This window comes from Myripristis murdjan, chromosome 16 (assembly GCF_902150065.1).
Source record: "Myripristis murdjan chromosome 16, fMyrMur1.1, whole genome shotgun sequence".
NCBI lineage: Eukaryota > Metazoa > Chordata > Actinopteri > Holocentriformes > Holocentridae > Myripristis > Myripristis murdjan.
This window is the reverse complement of record NC_043995.1, coordinates 339,002-366,830: the sequence shown is the minus strand read 5'-3', so window position 1 is coordinate 366,830 and position 27,829 is coordinate 339,002. Positions and strand designations below refer to the sequence as shown.

The following is a 27,829-nucleotide window of genomic DNA, read 5'->3' as shown; positions in this document are numbered from 1 at the left end:
ATGATATGGGAGTGATAAAATGTTCATACTTGCTTTGGGAAAAGAAAGAAATATTAAATTATACAGTTTGTAGATGTTATGCAAAATGGGCAGAATCACTGTTATTGTCCTTTAAGGCATGTTTGAAAAGACAGACAGATGTTTGGTGGTTATCTTGCATTATGATCTGGGTAGCTATATGATTAGGCGTTACCTACCATTCTAATTACCACTACATCCCTGCTTATAATGCCTTATAAGCTCCACTTCAACTAGAGTGTTAGCATCTCTGTATCTCTGCCTCCAAAGGATCATCATCACACTACAAAGCAGGGTTCTGAATTAACTTTTTTGATCACCGGCCAATGTGGCCGGTAACTGGTAAGTTACCAGCCAATCAGAATTTCCACTAGCCAGATTTTTTCCGGTGAAAATAAGAGAGATTATGAGTGCCACTGAATGCATTTGATCATTTTATTAACATTGTTGGAATGAAAAATGCACAGAAAGTACAATACATACAACAAAATATACACAGAAAGTGCAAACATTTAATTTCTTTTTCATTTTGGTAATCTCCAAGACTTTGTAAAGTTGCCATTGGGGCTTGTGTGACCCAATGTAGAAGTGAGGCTCCATAAAGCACACAGCTTGAGTGAGTGGCGCTTCGGAAAGAATCGCGTGAAAGTAGTGGTCTTTTCTCAATGACAGTAAGTCCGAGCGGAAAATAAAAGGTATCATGAAAAAGGTAAGGCTTTGGGCTTTCAAACTGTGTCAAAATTATTTTCCAACTCCCAAAAATGCCCGAGATTCGGTGAGTTAAAAAAGTGTATGTTTCTCCTTCTCTCTCCAGATAGTGGGTTCCAGATATAATGGGAGTCTATGGGGGAGAGCGCTGGCACTCCTGCCTCGTTAAGTGTCACTGTGTAAAAAGTTTAAGCTACTTTGCTTCTGTATTTACATATTTCAAACCGGAACTATTTTTCCTATTACTTTCCAAGAAATTATGCATGTGGAGTGAAAACTGTGGCCAGTAGGGCAAGTAGAAGACAGAAGTTGCAGGCGGTTTTTCTATGACTCCAAACTTAAACTGTGTTTTATGCCAAACTCAAAGATACATGGAAAATTGAAGATTGCACACATAAAGTTGAACTTCTGCTGACCCATTTAAGCTTTAAATGGAGTCTATGGGCCAAAGAATGAGAAAGCTGTGAGGCTTTGAAAATGCATGGGTCTCGGCCGTTTCCCCATTATTTTTCAATGAGGGCAAAATCAGGATTTGAAAATTGAATTATGAGAAGTCCGATCAGTTTGAAAATCGACACACCGCTGCTTTTCCACAAGATGCATGTTTTTCGTATTTGGTGCGTGGTCGCAGGTCAAAAGCTCTGCGCTCTGGAGCCTTGGGAAGTTTTGGCCATTCAATGCAGATGGGACATGTGGCCCGGTTTTTGTCGCCATGGTACCTCCAGTAATATACAGGTTGGCGGGTGTTAATTTAGAACCCTGCTACAAAGGGAGTGTCCAGACCATTTGTGAACACTGGCCAGCACATCCCTCCAGAGTGAAGGAGGCCGTTGAGGTCCTTAAGCCCAGCAGACGTCTCAGGGGAGGAAATGTTCACGCCAGCAAATGAGTCAGCTAGGCCCTCTACCCTGATTAGCTGGCCCTTGGTTCACATTGGCATATTGGAGAATAGAAAGCTGAGACATATAAATGACTTAACTGGCTAGTATCCCAACAGTCCTGGCTTCAGGAGTGTTCAAAGTCAATCAGGAGAATGGCTCTGACGTGGCTCTTTACCTCAGCTTTTACCTCCTCTCCTCTCCTCTCTCTCTCCTGACTGATCCTGACAGCCTACAGCCTTCCTCATCTTCACCATATATTATGTATGTATTATCATATATTGTTAACACTTTACAAGAAGAGTACAACAATTAACCTTAGTTAACGTTCGTTAATGCCGTAATAGTTAGTTAACTGTTAGTTAATGATTATTATGGCATTTACTAATTTACTAACCCTAACCCTAACCCTAACTGTTAGTTAATGATTATTATGGCATTTACTAATGTTAATAATATCACAAACTGGCATGGGATGTGCACGGCCCAAGACAGGAAGACTGTGCAACAAGTGATTAAAACTGCCCAAAACATCATTGGCACCCATCTACCAAGCATCAGTGATATCGGGGAGGGGAGGTGCCTGTGCAGAGCCAAAAGGATACTAAAAGACAACACCCACCCCAGCCACAGCCTGTTCACCCTGCTGCCATCAGGCAAAAGATAAAGAAGTATCCGCTGCCGTACCACCAGACTACAGAGCAGCTTCTTCCCTCAGGCTGTGAGACTACTAAATGCACCATCTGAACTCCTCCAGGCTTAATAATTCTATTTTCTACACAATCAATCAATCAATTAATCAATCAAGAGGGAACCACACTTTAATTTCATTATTCAACCTGTTGTATAATGACAAATAAACTTCCTTGTATCCTTGTATCTACAATAACCCTTAAATAACATATAAATTAATACCTTAGCATGAACAGCATTAGCACATGATTCTTAGACACATTAGTTAACGGTTAGTTAACTGTTAATGTTTATTACAGTATTAACTTACGTTAATTGTTGCACTCCTATTGTAAAATGTTACCCCCTGTGTTCCCGCGTTCAAGGAGAGAAAGTTTTTTTGCCTTTGCCATCAGGAGGTCATTACCAGTAGCGGTTTTAGGCATGGGCAAAGCGGGCAGCCGCCTGGGGCGGCATATTTTTTCATGTCACTTGGGGGGCGGAACGAGCGCAAAAAAAAAAAAAATCAGCGCTGCAAAGCAGTTTTCTATTACTGTATTCATCCGAATATAAGACGATATTTTCTCCATTGAAAATGCCCTGAAAAAACGGCCTCTCTAATATTGGGGGTCTAAGCAAATACACATGTATTGTAGCCTACTTGCATATGTAAACCAGTACGTAGGCTCGCCTGATGCCGCGATTACCGGCGAATGGCCGCATTGCGCCATCAAATCAACCATGTTATCTGTGTCATTGTCCGTTGTGCTGCTGCAGCCGTGTATGAAAAAAAAGGTGATTTATAATAAAAGGTATATATGGCAGTATGTGTGCGCTGCTCACCTGTCAGATCCGGCAGACCTGACCGGGTGGGCGCGGCACCGGTCGGCATTAGGCCAGTGCTGCGGCCTGATGCCGACCGGTGCCGCGGCCGGCCCGCCTGATGCCGACCGGTGCCGCGGCCGGCCCGCCTGATGGCTGCCGGTGGCTTTTTTATTCAAACAAGATTTTGTCGGCAACCATAACACTACTCCCAAAACCTGGCAAGGACCGTCAAAATGCACTTCCTACCGACCCCTTAGCTTATTGAACTCGGATTATAAAATTATATCAAAAGCAGTTGCATTAAGAATGGAAAAAGTCATTCCAAAAATTATTAATCCCGACCAAACAGGTTTTGTTAAAAACCGTTATGGCTCTGACAACATACGGAGACTCCTACATATAACCCTAACCCTAACCCTGACTCGTACACAGAAAGACCCTATGCTAATACTGTCAATGGACGCGGAGAAGGCTTTCGGTAGAATCGAACCTAGCTTTCTTTTACAAACTCTTAAAGCAATGAATTTTGGAGATAGATTTATCCAATATATTGAAACCTTCTTTAACGGCCCTAAAGCACAAATTCTAACTAATGGGATCTTGTTGAGTGCTTTTTCATTGTCCAGAGGTGTCCGCCAAGGTTGCCCTAGCGCCCCTATATTGTTTTCAATAGCCATCGAACCGCTGGCTATTGCCATTCGCTCCAACATCTCAATTACTGGTATTAGGTTCGGCCCAAACGAACACAAATTAGCTCTTTACGCTGATGACCTCTTAGTTTTCTTATCGAACCCATCAAGCTCATTTCCCTCTCTTATACAGTGCTTCCATCACTATAGCGCAGCATCTGGATACAAATTAAATCTTTCAAAAAGCAAAGCTATGTCCTTCAATATACAGGACAATGATATTAGAAACCTAATTAAACCTTTACAGTGGTGCCCGACTGGATTTAAATATCTAGGTGTAGAAATAAGGAGATCTACAGTAAAAGATCTTTGTAGACAACCACATCAAATTATTAGATCAAGTCAAGTTGGACCTACAAAAATGGAGGGATCTGCCATTATCACTGATTGGAAGAGTGAACATAATTAAAATGACTATTCTCCCTAAGTTTTTATATCTATTTCATTGTGTTCCAATTAGAACTCCTAAAACTCTCTTTAAAGAAATAAACAAAACTATAACTGGTTTTCTATGGAAAAATAAAATCCCGAGGGTTAAACTTTCAACTTTGCAGGCCCCATACGCTAAGGGTGGATTGAATCTTCCTAATTTTAGAAAATATTATCATGCAGCCCAATTTCGATCAATATGGTGCTGGTTGCATGCCAAGGACACTGAAACAAAGTGGCTGCACATGGAACAACATTTAATAAAGAATGTGCCATTAGAGGTTCTTCCCTTTCTGGCCTCTAAAAAAGCTCTTTCAGCTATCACTAAGAACCCCATTATTTTGAATTCTTTTAGTGTATGGTATGAAGCTCATACGATGATAGGTTTAAACATTTCACTACTCCGTCATACTCCCCTTTGGGACAATCCCAACATTCCTCACGAGATAGCAGACAGAACATTAAAACAATGGGTTAATAATAGTATAAAGACAGTCAAAGATTTATACACAGAAGATAATTTCTTTATGTTTCAAGAACTTGCTAAAAAATTCAACCTTCCAAATAACAACCTGTTTAAATATTTTCAAATCAGACACTGGGTGCACAATAGCTACACAGATTTTCCACAGATACCACCTGAATCTCCACTTGAAGAACATTTATTCAGTAAATCTTTACGCAATACAAAAGGCCTTATATCCTCTATTTACACTATCCTAAACAATAACCTTCCAGCTTATGATAAAATCAGTATATAAAGCAAATGGGAATCAGATCTTAATTATAAGTATGATGATGACAACTGGAGTAATCTCCTTAAATCATCACAGACAGTATATATCTCGTCTAACCACAGGCAAATTCAGTTCAATATTTTTAATAGAACTTATTATACTCCGCTTAAGCTACATAAAATTCATCACAACACGTCTTCCCTCTGTCAGAGATGTAAAATTTATGATGGAGATTTACTTCATATGCTCTGGAACTGTTCACACTTAGAGAAATTCTGGAAATATATAGCCAAAACATCCTCAGACATAATAAAATACAAAATTCCTCTCAATCCTAGAATTTGGATTTTAGGTGATATACAAGCTCTTAATGTGAGTCATACAAAAAAATATTTTATACTCCTAGCTAGCACAGCAGGGAAAAAATGTAAACTGGAAGGTGGAAATTCCTCCCTCCCACAGGCAATGGTTGAACGAACTTGCATCATATAGCACACCTGAAAAGATTTTATACAACGTCAGGAAGAATCCAGCAACATATCAAAAAATATGGGGCTCATTTATGAAATTATTACCAGTACTACACTTATATAAACAATGAACCTTTGAAAAAAAAATTGTCATTCTGTACCCTCATGATGTTCTTGGGATCTGTATCCTTCTCATCTAGAATTGATGCCTCATTGATCTGACTAATCAGATATTCCATGTGCATGTTTATACCTTTGTGTGTGTGTGTTGCTGTTGCCTGGTGGGGGGTGGGCACCCTTATAAAGTCAGCTCCTTAACAAAAAGGAAAAATTATCTGATCTTAAGATCGATAACTGCTCACTCTTCAGTTTATTCATTCAGCTTTATAAATGTTTCATTATCTTAGAAATGCTTAAATCTTCTGAATTCATAAAGGTAGAAATAAATACACAAAATAAATCAAAACACAGATTTAATCAAAAATGGGGTGCCTGCTCTTTGCTGGTGTGTGTGTGGACGTGCATATGTTTGTATGAATGTGTAAATGTTTTAATTGTGTATATATATTTTCTTTTTTAAACGAGCAATAGAGGAATAATTTTTCTATACCCCTGTTTTTGTTTTGTTTTGTTTTGTTTTGTTTTGTTTTTTTCATGTTTGGGAGGGCTGGGGGGAATTAGGTTCCTGATTTTGTTTGGCTTTGTTTTGTTATTGTATTGCTATTTATGCATTTTCATTTTGCTTGACATTCTAATGTGTCATGTGAAATTAACAAATGCTTCAATAAAAAAATCTTTAAAAAAAAACCAAAAACAAGATTTTGTCCATATAAAAAGTATTTTTCCAAAAAAAAGGTATTTGTACAGGTGCCGGCGCCCCTGCCGTGCACAGCATGGCCGGCTCTGGGAGGGACGCCTGTAGCGGCCAGAGGGGCTCCGGTAGAGACTGGTAACGTTTGTGAAGGGTGGGTGGGTGGGGGGGTGTTAGGAGTAGTAACAGGGAAGGGCGCAAGGCAGTAATTTCGCCCAGGGCGACAACATGGGCAGAACCGCCACTGGTCATTACAGTGTGGATACCTGACAGAAAATGATACTGAATCCACATTTTTGCGAAGATTTGGGCTTTTAAAGGCAGTGGCCTTAAACTTTTGATCAGCTGATGAACAGCCTATTTTAGTTTAATGGTTGTTTGCAATAAATTGCTTCAATTTTTTTTTTTGTCTCACTCCCATTTTTTCTTTTTGAAGCTCTACTTAGAACCTTTTTAAGATCCAACAGTGCAAAATGTAAATTCTTGCAATTTCTCAACTGGTCTTAAGAGTTTGATCAGGAGTGTATATATTTATGTATGTACGTAATATTGCTGTGAAAAAGTATTTGCCCCCTTCCTGATTTCTTTTTTTTTTTTTTTTGCATATTTGTCACACTTAAATGTTTCAGATCATCAAACGAATTTTGATATTAGACAAAGATAACCCGAGTAAATATAAAATACAGTTTTTAAATGATGATTTCATTTATTCAGGGAAATAGGCTATCAAAACCTACCTGGCCCTATGTGAAAAAGTAATTGCCCCCCCTTGTTAAATCATGATTTAACTGTGATTGACCACATTTTTTTGGAAACCTGAATTCAATTTCATAAGCCACACCCAGGCCTGATTACTGCCAGACCTGTTGAATCAAGAAATCACTTAAATAGAACCTGTCTGACAAAGTGAAGTAGGATAAAAAATCTCAAAAAGCAACACATCATGCTGTGATCTAAAGAAATTCAAGAACAGACAAGAAACAAAGTAATTGACATCTATCAGTCTGGAAAGGGTTACAAAGCCACTTCTGAGGATTTTTGAGTCCAGTGAACTACAGTGACAGCCATTATCCACAAATGGAGAAAACTTGGAACAGTGGTGAACCTTCCCAGGAGTGGCTGGCTTACTAAAAATACTCCAAGAGTGCATCGACGACTCATCCAAGAGGTCACAAAAGAAGCCAGAATAACATCTAAAGAACTGAAGGCCTCACTTGCCTCAGTGAAGGTCAGTGTCCATGATTCCACAATAAGAATGAGACTGGGCAAAAATGGCATCCATGGGAGAGTTCCAAGGCAAAAACCACTGCTGACCAAAAAGAACACAAAGGCTCATCTCACATTTGCCAAAAAAATTGTGATGATCCCCAAGACTTTTGGGAAAATATTCTGTGGATTGACGAGACAAAGGATGAACTTTTTGGAAGGTGTGCATCCCGTTACATGTGGCATAAAACTAACACAGCATTTCATGAAAATAACATCAAACAGTCAAACATGGTGGTGATGTGATGGTCTGGGGCTGCTTCGCTGCTTCAGGACCTGGACGATTTGCCATAATTGATGGAACCATGAATTCTGCTCTCTACCAGAAAATCCTGAAGGACAATGTCCGGCCATCAGTTCATGACCTCAAACTCAAGCGCACTTGTGTTATGCAGCAGGACAATGATCCAAAATACACCAGCAAGTCCACCTCTGAATGGCTTAAAAAAAAAACAAAATGAAGTTTTTGGAGTGGCCTAGTCAAAGTCCAGACTTAAATCCAATTGAGATACTGTGGCATGACCTTAAACAGGCCTTTCATGCTCGAAAACTCGCCAATTTGGCTGAATTAAAACATTTCTGTAAAGAAGAGTGGGCCAAAATTCCTCCACGGCGATGTAAAAGACTCGTTGCCAGTTATCGCAAACGCTTAATTGCAGTTGTTGCCGCCAAGGGTGACACAACCAGTGGTTAGGGTTAGGGGGGCAATTACTTTTTCACATAGGGCCAGGTAGGTCTGGATAGCGTTTCCCCTTAATAAATCAAATCATCATTTAAAAACTGCATTTTGTATTTACTCTGGTTATCTTTGTCTAATATTAAAATTTGTTTGATGATTTGAAACATTTAAGTGTAACAAATGTGCAAAAAAAAAAAAGAAATCAGGAAGGGGGCAAATACTTTTTCACAGCACTGTATGTTTATGTGTATGTATATGTATAGATAGAGAGATAGATATATATGTGTGTGTGTGTGAGTGTGTGAGTGTGTGAGTGTGGGAGTGTGTGTGTGTGTGTGTGTGTGTGTGTGTGTGTGTGTGTGTGTGTGTGTGTGTGTGTGTGTAGAAAAAGTCTGGAGAGCCTGGAGGTACTTTGACTGCATTTTATTCATATATAGTCCAAAGCAAGAGGTCAAAAATTCCCATTCCCATGGTTGTGCTTGGAAAAACAAGAGAGAAACAGTGATGCCAACGAGTTTTTCTTATCCCAGCGTGAAAGACTGCTATGACGACTAAATGTTATATCAGTGACACTTAGCATTAGGTAGCTAGTTAACAACTGTAAGTGGAAATTTACATGTTAAATTTGTGTTTAACCATTGACCACTTGTGTTGGGTAAGTTGCTAAAAAAGCAATAAAGTTATTCATTACTTTCTACAAATTGTAATCACATTACTTATTAAAAATCTAGGGGTGAACCTGCTCTTTCCACTTTTGTCCCCAGACCATGGAGCAACCTACTTCACATAATAAGATTATCCCCTTTAAATGCACCTTTTGTAATTTTACATTTATTTATTTTTTTTTTTTTGGAAGTTTCCCTTTCATTTATATCTTTTAATTTTCATTCTTTTATCTTGTATTTTTTTTAATACCTCTGCACAGTACTTTGGCCAATTCTGTTGTTTAAAATGTGCTCCATAAATAAACTGACTTGACTACATCCTAAAAAGTAATTAGATTACTAATTACTTTACTTTTGCATTACCCTCTAAATCCCAGGTCAGACCTTATCAACACCAACTCCTCTGCTCACATGACATTGTCAAAGTCCCATGCTCAAGTAATGGAAGTAGTAAGAATTTTATTACAGCAGGAACTGTAATGTGTTTACCTACTGTGTTTAGTAAACTATGTGTTTATTAAGATGCAATCCTTTACATTAATACCTTGCACTAACTACTGTTACTGAGAAATTTTACTGAGAAGATTACAGTAATCTGTGTAAAAGTAATCTAATTATACCCAACTCCATGAATGGAATGGCGGCGCACACGGGTGCAGCGGCTCTTAGCTCTCCAATTTGGTGTTTGTTTTTGTTAATTTTCGTTTGTCTGTTCCTGCAATACTGCAAAGCCACGATCGCCTACAGTCGCCTGAACCTAATTGGCCTTGGTCAAAGGTACAATCTGCACGTTACCGGCGACTATCAGCGAGAACACAATATCCCGGAGGACATAGCGAGACCGGCCAGATCTCCATGGATGGTCAGCCCTCCTAGCAAGCGATGGAGGTGGCAGAGAGAGAGGAAGCAGAAGCGAGGATGCCGGTCAGGCTTCATTGCTAGGCTACGTAAACAACCGCACAGGCCAGCATTACTGAGCATCTTCCTCTCAAACGCCAGATCCATCACCCACAAAATGGATGAACTGGAGCTACAGATGGGCACAAACAGCTTTGTACGAAACTGCAGTGTTATTTTCATCACGGTGACGTGGCTTCACCCACTGATCCCCGACGCTGCAGTCAAGCTAGCAGGACGCACACTACACCGGCAGGACAGAGACAGAGACTCGGGTAAGAGCAGAGGAGGGGGGCTCTGTGTTTACGTGCACAACGACTGGTGCAGCAACAGCAGGATCATTGACACACGCTGTACTCCTGATTTAGAGGCTCTGGCAGTCTCGTGCAGACCTTTTTATCTCCCGAGGGAGTTTACAGTAGTCATTGTGATAGCTGTTTACATCCCACCGGATGCTAACCTTAGCACGGCCCTTAGCCTCCTGCTGGCTATTGTCGAACAGCTGCTTGAGTCTTTATTGTAGCCGGAGATTTTAATAAAGCGGACTTAAAGACTGTGCTCCCCAAATTCGTCCAGTATGTGAAGTTTGCCACCAGGGGGGAATATACTTTGGACAATGTTTACTCCAACATTAAACATGCTTACAAAGCTACCCCCCTCCCCCACCTTGCTGAATCTGACCATCTCTGCCTGTCTCTTACCTCCACCTACACCCCCCTGCAGAGGCAAACAAGGCCGAAAACAAAGACAATAAGAACCTGGCCTGAAGAAGCCCTCTCACAGCTGCAGGACTGCTTCTCAAACACTCAAACACTATTATTCAGCCACGATCTCAAAGAGCATGTCGACACTGTGCTCGCCTACATCATGAACTGGATCCACACTGTTACAGTCAATAAAAGCGTCAGGGTTTTTCCAAACCAGAAACCTTGGATGAATAGCGAGGTGCAATCCCTCTTGAAAAGCCGCAAGTCGAGGGACAGGAACTGGCCCCTGTACAGTACAGCCAGGTCGGCCCTCAAAAAAGGCATCAGGGCGGCCAAGGTGGCCTACAAGAGACAAATATTGGATTACTTCGCTGAAAATGACCCCAGGAGGATGTGGCAGGGAATAAATCAAATTACCAACTACAGAAGCAGCAATCAGGTGACTGCCAGGACTGATGCCTCGCTGGCAGAGGAACTTAACCGCTTCTTTGCCCAGTTTGAGACCAGCAGACCCTTAGCAGCCACACCACAACCACCACCCTCCACAACTGGCACACTGACACTCCAGGAGCATGAAGTGAGGTGAGTGCTGAGGACTGTGAACCCCAGGAAGGCGGCAGGCCCTGGCGGTGTACTGGGCAAAGTACTCAGAGCGTGCGCTGACCAACTGACTTTAGTTTTCACCACAATCTTCAACCAGTCCCTGTCACAATGGAGCGTCCCAGCCTGCCTTAAAGCCTCAACCATCATCCCCGTTCCCAAAAAGCCAGCAGTGGACAGTCTCAATGACTACAGGCCTGTTGCACTTAGACCTGTAGTCCTCAAGTGTTTTGAAAGACTAGTTTCTCAACACATCAGGGACAGTCTGCCACCCACTCTGGACCCCCACCAGTTTGCCTACAGGGCAAACCGTTCTACAGAGGACGCTATCACCATAGCACTCCACACTGCGCTGAGTCACCTGGAGCATTAGGGGAGCTACGCAAGGCTGATCTTCCTGGACTTCAGCTCAGCCTTCAACCACATCATCCCTGAGATCCTAGTGCAGAAACTCCTGCACCTGGGCCTCTCCTGCCCCATCTGCCAGTGGATTAAGGATTTTTTAACAAACCACCCACAATCTGTCAAACTCGGCCCCCACCTCTCCTCCACCCTCACGCTCAGTACCGGTTTTCCACAAGGTTGTGTATAGAATCCCCTCCTCTTCACTCTGTACACATACGACTGTACTCCGATCCATCTCTCAAACTCCATCGTAAAGTTTGCGGATCACACCACCGTGGTCGGTCTCATCTCAGATGAGCCCGTCTGACTACGGAGATGAGGTCAACCGACTTACTGCGTGGTGTTCAGAAAACAACCTCCTACTGAACACCACAAAAACCAAAGAGGTTATCCTGGACTTCAGGAAGAGCAGAGCAGACCCGGCCCCGGGGGCTGCGTGGAAAGGGTCCACTCTATCCGATTCCTGGGCGTGCAGATCTCTGATGACCTCTCCTGGACTGCTAACACCACGGCGGTGGTGAAGAAAGCCCAGCGGCGACTCCACTTCCTGAGGGTGCTCAGGAGGAACAACCTGGAGGAGAAGCTGCTGGTCACATTCTACAGAGCCACCATAGAGAGCATCCTGGTGTACTGTATCACAGCGTGGTACGTGGGGTGCTTGGCAGCAGACAGGAGAGCGTTGCAGAGAGTGATCACCACAGCACAGAGGATCACTGGCTGCTCTCAATACCTCAGCAGAGCTGTTCACATCACAAAGGACTCCTCACACCCCAGTAACCACCTGTTTGAGCTGCTACCCTCGGGCCGGCGCTATAGGTCCAACAGAGCTCGAACAAGCAGACTGAGGAATAGCTTCTTTCCCAGAGCTATCACCACCATAATCACAACCTTAAGAAGAACTGTTCGTAGAACCGTCTTAACATGTGAAACCAACCGAACACGTGCAATAAGCTGACTTCCTGTGAAATTCACAAATGGAATAACTTGTTTACATCCTCTCCTGTTATTTATGCACAATGCACTATTGTACACTGCACTATTCTTATTTTACTTTTTTTAAATTTTACTTTTCTTATTTTACTTTATTTTGCACTATTTTATCTATTGAAATATACACTATATTACCAAAAGTATTCGCTCACCTGCCTTTACTCATACTATGAACTGAAGTGCCATCCCATTCCTAACCCATAGAGTTCAATATGATGTCGGTCCACCTTTTGCAGCTATTACAGCTTCAACTCTTCTGGGAAGACTGTCCACAGGGTTGAGGAGAGTGTTTATAGGAATTTTTGACCATTCTTCCAAAAGCGCATTGGTGAGGTCACACACTGATGTTGGTCGAGAAGGCCTGGCTCTCAGTCTCCGCTCTAATTCATCCCAAAGGTGTTCTATCGGGTTCAGGTCAGGACTCTGTGCAGGCCAGTCAAGTTCATCCACACCAGACTCTGTCATCCATGTCTTTATGGACCTTGCTTTGTGCACTGGTGCACAGTCATGTTGGAAGAGGAAGGGGCCCGCTCCAAACTGTTCCCACAAGGTTGGGAGCATGGAATTGTCCAAAATGTTTTGGTATCCTGAAGCATTCAAAGTTCCTTTCACTGGAACTAAGGGGCCAAGCCCAGCTCCTGAAAAACAACCCCACACCATAATTCCTCCTCCACCAAATTTCACAGTCGGCACAATGCAGTCTGAAATGTACCGTTCTCCTGGCAACCTCCAAACCTAGACTCGTCCATCAGATTGCCAGATGGAAAAGCGTGATTCATCACTCCAGAGAACGCGTCTCCACTGCTCTAGAGGCCAGTGGCGGCGTGCTTTACACCATTGCATCCGACGCTTTGCATTGCACTTGGTGATGTGTGGCTTGGCTGCAGCTGCTCGGCCATGGAAACCCATTCCATGAAGCTCTCTGCGTACTGTACTTTGGCTAATCTGAAGGTCACATGAAGTTTGTAGCTCTGTAGCGATTGACTGTGCAGAAAGTCGGCGACCTCTTTGCACTATGCGCTTCAGCATCCGCTGACCCCTCTCCGTCACTTTACGTGGCCTACCACTTCGTGGCTGAGTTGCTGTTGTTCCCAAACGCTTCCATTTTGTTATAATAGAGCTGACAGTTGACTGTGGAATATTTAGGAGCGAGGAAATTTCACGACTGGATTTGTTGCACAGGTGGCATCCTATGACAGTTCCACGCTGGAATTCACTGAGCTCCTGAGAGCGGCCCATTCTTTCACAAATGTCTTGTTTCACAGTCTGCATGCCTGAGTGCTTGATTTTATACACCTGTGGCCAGGCCAAGTGATTAGGACACCTGATTCTGATCATTTGAATGGGTGAGCGAATACTTTTGGTAATATAGTGTACTTATTTTTATCTTATTGTATTTAAATGTAAACATTCTAAAAAACACCAGCAGGAGAAGCACCTCGAATTTCGTTGTATGCTTTTGTTTACAATGACAGTAAAGGCTTCTGATTCTGATTCTGAATTTCGATAGATTTAAGGTCGTGCAAAGCTGAAAATGGATCAAAAATGTATTTTGAGGATTACATGCTAAGATAATTACTGTAAACTCTATTAAGGGTGAGTGTTTTCAAGCTGAACATAACAGTTTTGGGGTTGAGAAATCTTGCCCAATATTCCAAACTGTAATCTGGACTGTAATGATGCCACAACCTTTTTCCCTGCATGAAAGCCAGAATTTTTGACTTCTTAACGTCTCTGGAGCACTGCAATATTGCCATGATGACATTTTTACAAAGCAGCAAAGGCATCCAGTCCAGATGTAATTGGTGTCACATTTTGGCGTGAACTGATTTGGATCTGAAGCATAATTGGATATTCATTCACTAACTCATTAGCATGCCTGGATCTCAAGCAAACATATTTACTTTGTGAACACTTCATATCAAAAACACCCAGGGCCATTAAACCCATCTCTGTTACACATTAGAAAGGTTTGCTGACATTAGCAGTCGAATTAGGCTAGTGATGATTCAAGGCATTGTGTCTGCTCTCAGTGCTGTGCAGAGTACTTTCCAGGAACGAACTTCTTCACTGAAGCTCTAGATTTATTTGAAACATATGCACTGAATTTCACTGTAATGTCAACACAACAACACAGGCAGAATAAGCATTATGAAATACATTACAACAATACATAGGATACAAACTAGGAATGGAACAATGAATTGAAAATGCAATACACTGAGATACTTCCTCTTGTAACACCTTATCAGTATTCATTTTTATTAAGACAATTCTTATATTTTAAAGTAATATAGTTGGTATAGTGAGTCTTCACCTTAACTTGCACAGATAGCATATTTGAGTTAGGTATTTGAAGCTCTGCCAAAACAGAATTCATTGCATCTCTGCAAAGCAGACACTGCTTCATATTTGGTCCTGTATCCTGATAACACTCATCTTCTTTCTTCTCTCAGCCACATGAAATCCTGATACTTTGGTCCACACTCCTCGTGTTTCAGCCCTCCCTCCTTATTCAGTCTGGCCTACTGTCTTGCCAAGGAGCTGCATATGGCCCAGAATAAAGCCTTGCTATGTATCTAAGGAGACACTGTCACAGATGGTAAAGTGGCCAGCCTCTCTCCATTCCCTCCTTCGCTGTCTGTCTATCTATTCCTTCCCTCCCTAAGTCATCACACCAACTTGGCAGATTAGGCACAGGGCTTAAGGCCTCACCTTCTTCAATATGGAGCCCTCACAACCAATCAGACTTTTTTTTTTGTTTTGAACATTTATTTGAATACGTATGGTTTGGGTTTGAAAGGTGTCTGAATGCAGCAAACAACAATAATTCTAAATACAGTTTTCTTGGAACTTTCTTGGGTCTTCTTTTTTTCAAAAATATTTTTTGTGAATTTAGCAGTTTAGCATAAAATAACCCAAAAATGAGCCAACAATGGGGCACCCCAGTAACTTACACAGTATAGCATGTAACACTTGTGAAGGTCCTGATCACAGCATCCTGGGTCTGAATGCGAGCCCAGGCTATTTGCTGCATGCCATCCCCTGTCTCTCCCCTGTCTCTTCTGTCTACCTCTACTGTAGCTATCAAATAATGCAGAAATGTGAAAAAAAAAATCTTAATAAAGTGAGCAAAAAAATTGCATGAAGTGCCAAAAGAACAATCAGAAAATCAGCAAAAAAATCTAAAAGTAAAAATGATCAAATTATAAAAAAACAAGTAAACAAATTACTTAAACTATATACTACTACTACTACTGCTGTTATTGATGATGATACTAATACTAATACTACTAATAATATTAATATTAATAATAATAATAATGATAATAATATATTTTAAATAAGATTAAAAGAAAAATGACCATAAAATTAGCCCCGCAAATTTTTTAAAATAATAATAATAATAATAATAATAATAATAATAATAATAACAAAATAAATAAAACAACAAAATTTGCAGGGAAAAAAAACTACTACAAGAAAATTGCCAAAATTTTCCCCCTTTGATCTCCTCATGGTAAAACGAAGGGCCCCCCAGATGGTCAAAAATGTCTAGGGAGAGCACTACTCCCTTCCTTCCTCATCCTCCCACCATGCCAACATTCAGTCCCTCTACAGTTGAAATACAAGCATAAACCTTTCATGAAGAAGTGGGACAATATACTGTATAAGCAAACGCTGCAGCATTAGCCTCCAACCAACCACACCTGAATCACCACCGCAACAGAGAGGATGATGGTGGCAGTGGTGGTGGTATTTTTGTTTTTTATTTGAGGGGTGGGAGGAGAATCCTGTAGTTTCAGGCAGCATGCAAGAGAGAAAGAGCCATTTGAGAAACTGCAGATGAGGCTTTTTTTTTTTTTTTTCTTTTTTAGAGATGCAGCCCCCTCCTCTACATGCAAACACCCAAACACACCTCCATCACCTTTTCCCTTCACCTATTACTTCCGCCCTCTATGCCAGACTCCCTCATCTCATTGCATCCTCCCCATTCGGACACACTGAGTCTCAGGCGGGCCAGCCACTGTCAAGCTAGCATGCTAGCATGAGAGCTCATCAACACCCCCCAGCCCCCCTCCACCTCCAGTGCACATAAACACAGACACTCGTTTACACCCCATTTCTACCCACATGATGCATTTGCAAGTATGCAGGGATGCCAACATCCGGATCCATGCACACTGTATGGTACAGTATGACGTGTGTATGTGTGGTGTGTCCAGGGAATACTATGCAACCACGTACACACCTCACACACGTACACACACACATACACACATACATAGCGAACTGCACAAAACAAGAGATGGTGGGAAAGAAGGTGGGCGGTGGCAGGAGGAGGGATGCAGGAGGAAATCAGCACTAATCTCAGTCTTCCTCTTACCTTCTAGTAGGAAACAGCTCACCTGGATATCTCTGAAGAGCAGACAGAATGCATTCAGGCCAACCGCTCTCCCTGCAAACCAGCTGGAAACATCTCGCTCTCTCTTTCTCTCTCTCTTGCTCCTTTCCTTCCCTCCCTCTCCCTCTCGTTTTCTTCCGCTGCCTTAGCAAGCTGGAAATGATGAGATTGTACTACAGGGAGGGGTGTGAAACCTGAGGTGGGGTGCGAGGGAGGGAGTTAGGAGGCTGCCTTGTTTCTGGCAGACAGCCCCAAGAGACAGTGTGTTGTGGTTCAAGGGGAAGAAGGGGTGCTCATGGCAGGTTGTTATGCATCAGATGGCAGAGAAAAGGGAACACGGCACGCTGACCAGGAGATCCTGAAAGTCTGGCGGTCCCCACTCTGCTGAGATGGTACAGCCCAGAGCAGTTTAAGGAAGCAGATTGTGCGCAGCAAGCTGAGGCTACAGTGGTGCAGCCTGAGCATGACTGTGTGTGAATCTGAGCAGAGTGAAGCTAAACTATGCTAAAAATGAGCTGACCCAAGTTGGGTTGGACTGCACTAGGATGGGATGAAGCTAAAAAGAGGCTGCTGCTTTTTCAGATGAAAGCTGGGCCCTGAGCATACCACAGCAGTTATTAGACCTGCTAAGATCATGAGCACTAACAATAACACAGGGAAAATGGCAGGCCAGTTAGCCTCTAAGCATGGAGAGCTACACGTTAGATATTTACGACACACCTAAACACATGAGTCAGAGATGCTGTTCTTAAAGGCAAGGTAAACTAAAATGTGCAATTTTTCATTAAAATCTTCTTTATTGTCATTATTGGGTGTCGAAATCATCATGAAACTGTGAGAATCTGAAGTCCTTTCTATGCAGAATTGCTGCTATGCTGCAGTGTTGCCACATCGGAGTGATTTAACTATTGTACTGGAGGCTTAAAGTATGGCAGATTATAATATGCGCCCTGTTTACATTGCAAAGCAGGCACATAATAATAAGTATACCAGATGGTAATTTATTCCTTCTTTGCTTTGCAAAGCAGGCACATAATGAATGTAGACCTTGCTTTCTGATGGCATAGGTCAAACAGTGGTGTACAATAGCTGCTTGAGTGTTGTGTCAGCTGCTTTAGACTGGTGGCATGAAAAACAACAGCCAACTCACTCGTGAGTGAGTCGTTTGTTTGTTGTTTTTTCATGTGACTACATCTTTCCATGTAGAATAATATACACCCACTACTGTTGTCATCATGGTTCCCACTTTAGATCCAACTACTTTTTGGTTCCAGTGGCAAGCCAAACCTTATTGGGTTCTGAACCAATTTACTTTTACTGGAAATGCTCACTTTCCCTTACACTTGCATACACATATGCTCAATAAAATTTTACATTCCATTTATTTTGCACATATTCGTTGTCTATGTCTTTATAACATCCATAGCTGCACAAGTTGGAAGTTCTTTGGGTGACAATAAATGTCTGTCACAACAGAACAAGACCACATTTACATGCACACCATATTCCTGTATTATTCGGAATATCCAGCTGCGCACGAGTCATGTAAACACGTGCTGAACCCAATTAAGGTCATATTCCAGTTGGAAAATATTCCGAGTACAACCACTGGCATATGCCTGTTTTAACCAGAATATTGGAATATATCGATGCGAGAAAACACTGAAATAAAAATTTCTTCTTCTTCTTCTGTATTTCTGGAAGACCAGAGGCCTATACGCGTACTGCTGCCCCCCGCAGATTGAGTATTGCATTAAATAAGACCGTGGAATATGCCAAAAAACAGGAATATGCCAATTAACATGTAAACAGAATATTCCAGTTGCTGCAGTGCATATAAACACCTTATACAGAATATTACCTTAACCAGAATATTGACCCGAATTGGAATATGGTGTGCATGTAAACGTACTCAATGACGCAAAGGTTCCACTCCAAACTGGTGCAAACATGGGCCGCTTTGCTAGTTTGCACCTTGGATCCAAGAATCCTGAACGGAACTGTTCAGAACCAGAAATATTTTGGTCGAATAGAGGTAACTGAGTTTGCCTTGCCTCTAACACGTAACACACTACAGATCAAAGATATCAGTTACTTTTACTTTGTTCACATTCTCACTCAACAGCTCTTCCTTGCTCCTTTTCTCTCCATCATGGATGACCTTAAATGATAGGCCTATTGCTATAGGATCTAGGTATGTTCTATGGTGTGGCAGGAGGGCATGGAATCCATAATAAGATGGTTTGGATTGGATCTGAACCAGACATCTATCTACACTCCATAGAATGGGCACAAAAGACTGCCATCAGTTAAAACTGCAAAGAAAATGATTTGTATCTGGTCAACCATAACCTAACGTTTTTTTTTTTTTTTTTTTGGATTAACTGTTGCATCTTTGTGTTACTACTATATACAATTAGGGATTTGAATGGCTTAACAACTATTTGATACAGTTCATGATAGAGAGGCTCTAGAGATTCTATAGCCTTGAAGTTGAACACACACACACACACACACACACACACACACACACACACATTCAAGTTTCCATTCAACTCCATTCAGGTATTGAGGAAAATATTCAAAACTAATATCTAGATGACTTATGCCTCACTGTATACACATTTCCCTGGACTTAACCAAGACATATCTGGGATCTTTGTAAACATTGGGGTCTCCACTAGAGTATACAGTTGTATAGGTTAAAGTTACAAATGAAACAGGCAGTAATCCATTTTTAACATGTCCTACTGTTGAGCAGCTTGTCCAGTGTAGATATGTCCTATGGTTTGATGCTTAGCAATAATAAGTAAAACACATTAATCTGAAGTAATGCATTTATTAATCCATAGGAAGGCTATGCTTAAGTAATAAAGTTTGCTGTGAGAATATGCTTAAGTAATAAAGTCTGCTGTGAGAGTACTGTGCATAACAGGATATTGTAGAGACAGTGGAAAAGTACTGAAGATATGCAACAAACAGAGATGTGCAAGAATAACTACATAATAGAAATACCTGAGAGGGACAGGAAAGTGATGTTCTTAGGAGAAGACCTTGTAGGGATGTTCTTAGAAGACCTGGTTTACCCCATATTTGGTAAAAGAGACCCCTGTGGGGTATAGAGACAGGATATGTTGTGTGCTGTGTTGTGCTCTGTGGTTTCAGAGAATGGGAGCCATAGTAGGTGGATGACAACTTAAGTCTAGCAGCTGCAGGTGGGGAGCAACAAGAATGCAAGCACATCAAGGAAGAGAATGGAGTCAGATCAACGGACCAATCCTGGAGAAGAACACACTCACATGTTGATGCAACATTCTGTTTAGTATATCAGACTGGGTCAGGGAAAGATAGTCAGTCAGACTTCGTGAACTGACACACTTTGTTGTTGGTCAGGGACAGGAAGATTCAGACCCAGAGCTCTGTATGCTTTATTCATCTACGGCTAAATAAACTGATATTTTGGGACCGAATATCTTCTCCTATTGCTTCATTAAAGAACACGCAGGACTCAGCTCACACATAGATGAAACATTGCTGGTAGACAGAGCATGAAGTCCAACACCAGCTTGTGATCTACCCTTTTGTTGTATCTACTTTCTCTCAACCTGTACCTTTTGACCCACACAGAAGGGTTTGACCTTGTGGCGATGGTAAATGTAGATGGATAGAGAAAAAAATACAGGATGAGCGAGCAAGCAAGCAAGTTTCTTCCATTCAACAAAAAGTGTGACTAACACCTTATTCAAAACACAACATGTGCTGAATATTGTTGCAGAATACTGAGTTTAGAAAAAAAAAATCTTTCTTTCTGCCACTGTGGTTTACAAGAAAGTTTTGCATACAACAATAAAGCTTTTTCCCCAATACAAATCATCTCTTTTGCCTTTGATTAATCTCCTGAGTCTCATTAGGGCTGCTAATGTGAATGAAAAGCATCAAATGAGGGCAAGGTGAGTGTATTTTTCTCTTTCTGTGTCTCAAGTTCATGCTCAAGTGACAAAGCAATTTGTCTAATTTGAAAATAAAAAATGAAACATGGCACAAAAATCACAGGCAGATCATTGGTGATCACAAAGCTTTTCTTTCAGTTGCAAATAGAATAATATCAGACTAGTAATAGGATTCATTCATCACTGTGGGCCACGTGATAATAGTGATCCACATCTTCAAATCCAAACATCACCACACCAGACTGATGAATTCCTATGGCATTGATGGTCACATCACAAAAGATATTTAATGAAAACTGTAAAGGTTTTCACATCACATAATTGACTACATTAAACTTTTGTCAAGTCTTGCTTTTCAAATTTTTAATTGAAAGTAATGTTTTTGAATGTTTTTTTTTTTTTTTTTTTTAATTTTAAGATTCTCCTTATTTCTGCTTTATTTGATGGTAGAGAGAAACAGGATTACCAGGGGAGAGAGAGGCGATGAAATACAGCAAATGGTATGGGCTGGATTTGGACCCAGGCCACAGCGGTATTGACTTAAGGCATGGTACAGTATTAAGTGGGCCACAGCGGCACCCCATAATGTTTTCTCTTTAATATTTCAACATGGGAGATGCCCACTGCCATGTTCCCTTCAGCATGAAAAGTTCATCAGCTCTCTCTTGGCCTGTTACTAATGTTTCCATCAAGTCTTGTGCAAATCCTAACCATGGACGTAATTTGAGGTTGGGGGGTGGGGGGTTGGGGACATGTCCCGTCCACTTTTTCAAAAGGCAGTTTTGGTCCCCTTTAGTTTTTACCGTCCAAAAACAATGTTACGCTATATTAAATGCAGACAGGTCAGGCACTAGGACCCAGCGGAAAATGGCCACTCAGGCTGAAGCCTGTTTCCCTTGAGACAGCCCACAAGCTCTTCGATTGGCTCTGCCGTTTCTTGCTAATGTGTGATTGGCCGTCCCCGCTGTCACTCCATCTGGTTGTAAACAGAGCCTGGACTTGCTCAGTGGAAAAAAAAAGAAAAAAAGCGTTGCGCATCACCGCTAGAGTCCGTCTTCATCTGCCACTGTGAGTCCAATGATCAAAGACAACGTGTTTGGAAGCTTTGGCTAAATTGATTATGTTAAATGTTAATAGTTAACCCTTCTGTGGTCTTTGAGTCAAATTGACCCGTGTTCACATTTCTTTTATATTTAAAATTTGATTTTCCATTCCATATAACTGCCTGAAAATGGCAGATGGTTCTCTGTCACACACTTCAAATAAAATTGATGATCACTACTTGCAATGAATTATGGATATTTTTCTCAATTTCTCCCCTCCTGAGATATTCCCTGGTCAATCTGATCCGCCCACCACTGGGTGGTGCTGGGTGGTGGTCCAAGCATTTGAAATGATTTGATTTCATTTTCACATATACCAGTCTGCGATAATCCATTCATTTATATGCCTGAGTTTAACTATAGTCAAAATAATTCAGAATTTCTGCTTATTTTTACTCAAAAATGAGGTATCATGTTATGTAAATGAGGTCTATTGACCATACATTCCAAAAATAAGTGTAAAATTGGTGGTAATGAGTTGGAGTGAAGTTGACTAACAAGGTGAAACACAGAATTGGGTGATAATTTTATGCTATATGCTTTATGCTTTATATGCTTTTATATGCTCAAATAGCTTATCACTAAAGCTATAGCTATACAAAGAATATATATATATATATATATATATATATATATATATATATATATATATATATATATATATATATGTACACACACACACACACACACATAGTAGGATGTGTTTTTGGCTGCTGGCAACCTTTGCTTCTACAATTTAATTAAAAGCACAAACAAATCAGTGCTTACTTCTCGGAGGACAGTGACAAGCAAAGCACATGGACATAAGTGAATAATGTCGCAGAAACACCATATCCATTTAACACTGGACATGACGGAGAAATGAGTGACCTGGAAGAGATGAAGCACCCAGCTGCTATCCTTAGCACTCCAACTGTTTTACATTGGTTTGTGCAGCATGTGTGTGTGTGTTGTGTGAATGCATGTGCTTGTGCGCATGTACACATGCTTATGCTTGGGCAAATGTTTACTGATATTGACACCCCTGCCTGGCCTAAATTCCCCTTGAACTCGGATAACACATCTGTGGTACGTCCCCTCCTCCTCCTTCCCTCTGTCTGCAGTAGGATTTAGGATCTTTCTGATGCCTCCGTCTCCTCTCCAGAGGAAAGAAACTCTCAATGTTGCTTCTTCATCAGTCTCATTGATATTCTGCAGTGCACTCCCTGAGTCTACCACCTCTGGGGACTGCAGATCAGATATGAGGGCAGACCAAATGACAAAACAAGAATAAAATTGCTTATTGAAGAATATTTTGATTGCCTCCTAATCTCAGTACTGCAGTTAAATTAGGACTAATTAATAAATAATAGATTGGCCTGAAGGGATGATCTTTCTGACAATTACTCCTTCACAGCGGGCCTGGTCAAATGGCTCATCTGTCTGCTGTTTGGTTGTCGTTAGGAATAATCCAGAGCTTTGTGCCGCTCGCTTACATCAGAATGCAAATCAGCAGGCTGATATAACACAAGCACATGAAACAGGCAGGACTGCCGTCGCATTTAAATAAGTACTAAACATCATCCCTTTACATCACTGAGCACACTGCTTCAGGCCCTCCGATTAGCTCTTACACATTACTGTAACAAACCTGCAGAAATTGTCTCAAAAAGCATAGTGCTCTTGAAGTTATGACATCTGAAGTGGGACTGATCTTGGACTGACTCTGGCACACCAACTTCAAATAGACCTGTGGCTTCTTGAACCATAGTTGAGAATAATGGGTCTGCGGGGGCTCATGATTCCATAAAACCTTATTCTATGTTGATAGAAATGTCTCTCACATGCAGCCTCGATTGTGCAAATTATGTCAAGAGGACTGTTTATGTTGATGCTATGTATCCTAACAGACTGACATGTCAAAGTGTAAGGGGGATGGGGCTCAGCTTGGCCAGCAGAGGGCAATACATGTCCTACAGGTTTGTACAGTAAGCTTTCAATGTCCTGAGGCAGAGATACATTATCATCATCATTATCATTATTATCGTTGTTGTTGTTGTTGTCATAATTACATGACTGCAAAATTAGTCATTTATTATTATAAATGACAAATTATTATTATTATGGATGTGCTTCTAGTGAAGGTTTTTTTTTGTTTTGTTTTGTTATTTTTGCTCAAAGTACAATTCTACAGGCACAAATAAAACAAACAAACAAACAAACAAACAAACAAAAACCATGACATCTGGGTTGTGTATTTATCAAACATGCACAGTATATGTGCATGTTGTGCATATGTGCACAGTATAACATAGACAGAAATATTAATATACAGATTACAATTAATTTGTCCTGTATCATTTATGCAGCTTATAATAGCAATACAAGGACATACAATATATATATATATATATATATATATATATAGTACGTACATTTTTTTTTAAATTTGCATGTACATACAGTCCATTCAGAAAGTATTCAGACCCCCTTCATTTTTTTCACTTATGTTGCAGCCTGATGCTACAATCGTTTAAATTCCTTTTTTCTCTCATTAATCTACACTGAGTAGCCCCTAATGACAAAGTGAAAACAGAATTGTAGAATTTTTTTGTAAATTTGTGAAAAAGAAAAAACTAAAATATCTCAATGACATAAGTATTCAGACCCTTTATTCAGTACTTAGTTGAAGCACCTTTGGCAGCATTTACAGCCTCGTGTCTTTTTGGATATGACACAAGCTTTGCACACCTGGATTGGGGGATTTTCTGCCATTCTTCTTTGCAAATCCTCTCAAGCTCGGTCAGGTAAGATGGGGACCATCAGTGGACAGCCATTTTCAGGTCTCTCCAGAGATGTTTGATAGGGCTCAAGTCAGGACTCTGGCTGGGCATAAAGTATATCTATCTATCTATCTATCTATCTATCTATCTAGGACATTCTCATAGTTGTCCCTAAGCCACTCCTGTGTTGTCTTGGCTGTGTGCTTAGGGTCATTGTCATGTTGGAACCTGTTGGAACCTTCGGCTCAGTGTGAGGTCCTGAGTGCTGTGGAACAGGTTTTCATTGAGGATATCTCTGTACTTTGCTCCATTCAACTTTCCCTCAACCCTGACCCGTCTCCCAGTCCCTGCTGCTGAAAGACATAACGTTTGGAATGGAGGCCAAACAGTTCAATCTTGGTTTCATCAGACCACAGAATCTTGTTTCTCCCGATCTGAGAGTTCTTCAGGTGCTTTTTTGCAAACTCAAAGTGGTCTTTCATGTGTTTTGCACTGAGGAGAGGCTTCCATCTAGCCACTCTGCCATAAAGCCCAGATTGGTAGAGAACCGCAGTGATGGTGGTCCCTCTGGAACTTTGTCCCATCTCCACACAGGATCACAGGATGACCATTGGGTTCTTAGTAACCTTTCTTACTAAGGCTCTTCTCCCACCATTGCTCAGTTTGGCTGGGCAACCAGCTTTTGGAAGAGTCCTGGCTGTGCCAAACGTCTTCCATTTGAGAATCATGGAGGCCACTGTGCTCTTGGGAACCTTCAGTGCAGCAGAATTTTTTTGTAGCCTTCCCCAGATCTGTGCCTTGCAACAATCCTGTCTCTGAGCTCTGCAGGCAGTTACTTTGACCTCATGGCTTGGTCTCTGCTCTAATATGCATTGTCAGCTGTGAGGCTTTCTATAGAGAGGTGTGGGCTTTTCGTCTGCCGCTTATCCGGGGCCGGGTCACGGGGACAGCAGTCTAAGCAGAGACGCCCAGACTTCCCTCTCCCCAGACACTTCCGCCAGCTCCTCAGGAGGGACACCAAGGTGTTCCCAGGCTAGCCGAGAGACATAGTCCCTCCAGCGTGTCCTGGGTCTTCCCTGGGGCCTTACTTAAGTATATTTTTGCTTATTGACAAATTGTGGGATCTTTCACAAGTAACAGTCAACGCAACACAGTTAACAGAAGGAATCTGGTTCTGCTTTGCTGATGCACTTTTTGTCATTTCCAAATTTTCTGTAAAATTTTTTTGTCCTGAAAAATTGCAGAGTTGATGGAAGAGAGGACCTTATAGACTGAACTGACAATGAAAGCAATGTGGACCCACCCATCATTTTATGAGCTTATTCCACATTCTTGTTAGCTGAGTCTACAGGATCCTCATTCCAGCTGACCGTCAGCGATTTTGTTCAATGCACCTTTAAAATGAGTCTAGTTTTAACCTTGTTCTCTCATCCTTTTATAACTGCATGGAAAAGATCACATCTGAACAGTTATTGTTTTTAATAAGTACACAATAGCCAGTACTCCAGTTGAGGGAGGATGAGGGGGGATGGCATCCACCCTGAAATAACCCCCAACCCCCACCCCAAAATGTGGAAATATTACTGCTATTTCATCATTAGAGAGTAGTACACATGTTGAGTTAAAGAAATAATAAAATCTGAGGGGACCGGGGCACACAAACATGCAATGACACAACATGATTGTTATTTTTAATTGGCTGATGCCAGAGGGAGAGGCGCGAATATACATCCATGGGCGCGAGCTGCAGCGCAGAGCGACATTTTGAGGATTAACTGCGTTGCAATGTCAGCATGGCCTAACGAGCAGCTGGACAACGCAATCTTAGGGTCTACTTTAAAAAGACGAAAACTACAGGTGAGCTATAAGTCAGGAATCTCAATCATTACTTTTATTAACCTACAAAAGTCGCCAAAGGTTGCATGCACAATAACAACATGGCTAGTAGGCTCCAAACTAACTGAGATTCTTGTTAACTAGCTTGCTAAAACACTGGACTTGTCATTCAGTCACATTAGATACGGGTTTATGAGCGTGGCAAATGTGGAACAGATATTTACAGTTAACATTAGATGAGTTTGTCTCAAATATTTTACCAGTATTAATGATGAAATTATTGATTGAATTGATGAATTTAATCGATATACTATACATTCTGTCTATTATCCAAGAGCAAGTGTTGGAAAAATGTTGTAAAGGAGTTGTAAATTCTGTGCTACTGTCTTTAAGAACACAAAAAAGATAATTGTTATGCTGGCAGCTGGAGTGTGTCAATAGACAGAGAGTGCAGAGCAGATCAGAGCTGACCAGAGTCAATAGCTGTTAAACTAGTCTTCACAGCGGCCACAAACTTTTTCCAATCCACACCATAATATTTATTTTTGTAGGAATTTTCGTCCTCTGTCCATTGGCATAGGTTTGGAAGCTGTCAGACTTTTACTTTAGTCACCAGGGGCCTAATTAGTGCCAAGGATCTGCCAGGATTCTGCCTTATTCACACCAGAGTCCATGGGAAAAAGTAGAGGCGCTGGTTGTGGACACTCTGACTTTGAGGGCTTCTAAAATCCAAACGGTTTGAATTAATAATAATTCCTTCAGAACTTTTGTTAAGGACTATGTCCTCTGTCATGTATTAGCTGTTCAAGCCGATAAAATTAACCCCATTGATAAAGCAAGAAATTCCACTAATTAACCCTGATAAGGCACACCTGTGAAGTGAAAACCATTTCAGGTGACTACCTCTTGAAGCTCATCAAGAGAATGCCAAGAGTGTGCAAAGCAGTAATCAGAGCAAAGGGTGGCTATTTTGAAGAAACTAGAATATAAAACATGTTTTCAGTTATTTCACCTTTTTTTGTTAAGTACATAACTCCACATGTGTTCATTCATAGTTTTGATTCCTTCAGTTAGAATCTACAATGTAAATAGTCATGAAAATAAAGAAAACGCATTGAATGAGAAGGTGTGTCCAAACTTTTAGCCTGTACTGCATTTCTGTAGAAGACTAGCAAAACCTGCTTTGTTGACAGGCCACACACACACACACACACACACACACACACACACACACACACACACACACACACACACACACACAGTCATATAGCCAACTAACTCTTCATTCGTCATCGTCATGGAAAACTATACTATGAAGTACAGGATC

General features: G+C 41.2%; 1 protein-coding gene across 2 annotated transcripts in view; it reads right to left on the bottom strand.

The window, feature by feature from the left end:
• The window catches only part of cdk14 (cyclin dependent kinase 14), a 433,611-nt gene that overhangs the window by 316,005 nt on the left and 89,777 nt on the right, over window positions 1-27,829 (bottom strand). The window contains exon 1 of one of the 2 annotated variants that reach the window (XM_030071500.1): window positions 16,834-16,957. The exons of the other annotated variant lie outside the window; for it this stretch is intronic. The gene's annotated coding sequence lies outside the window, so the exon portion shown is untranslated. Of the gene's footprint in view, window positions 1-16,833; window positions 16,958-27,829 lie in introns of those variants that run through there. 2 annotated transcript variants of the gene reach the window in all.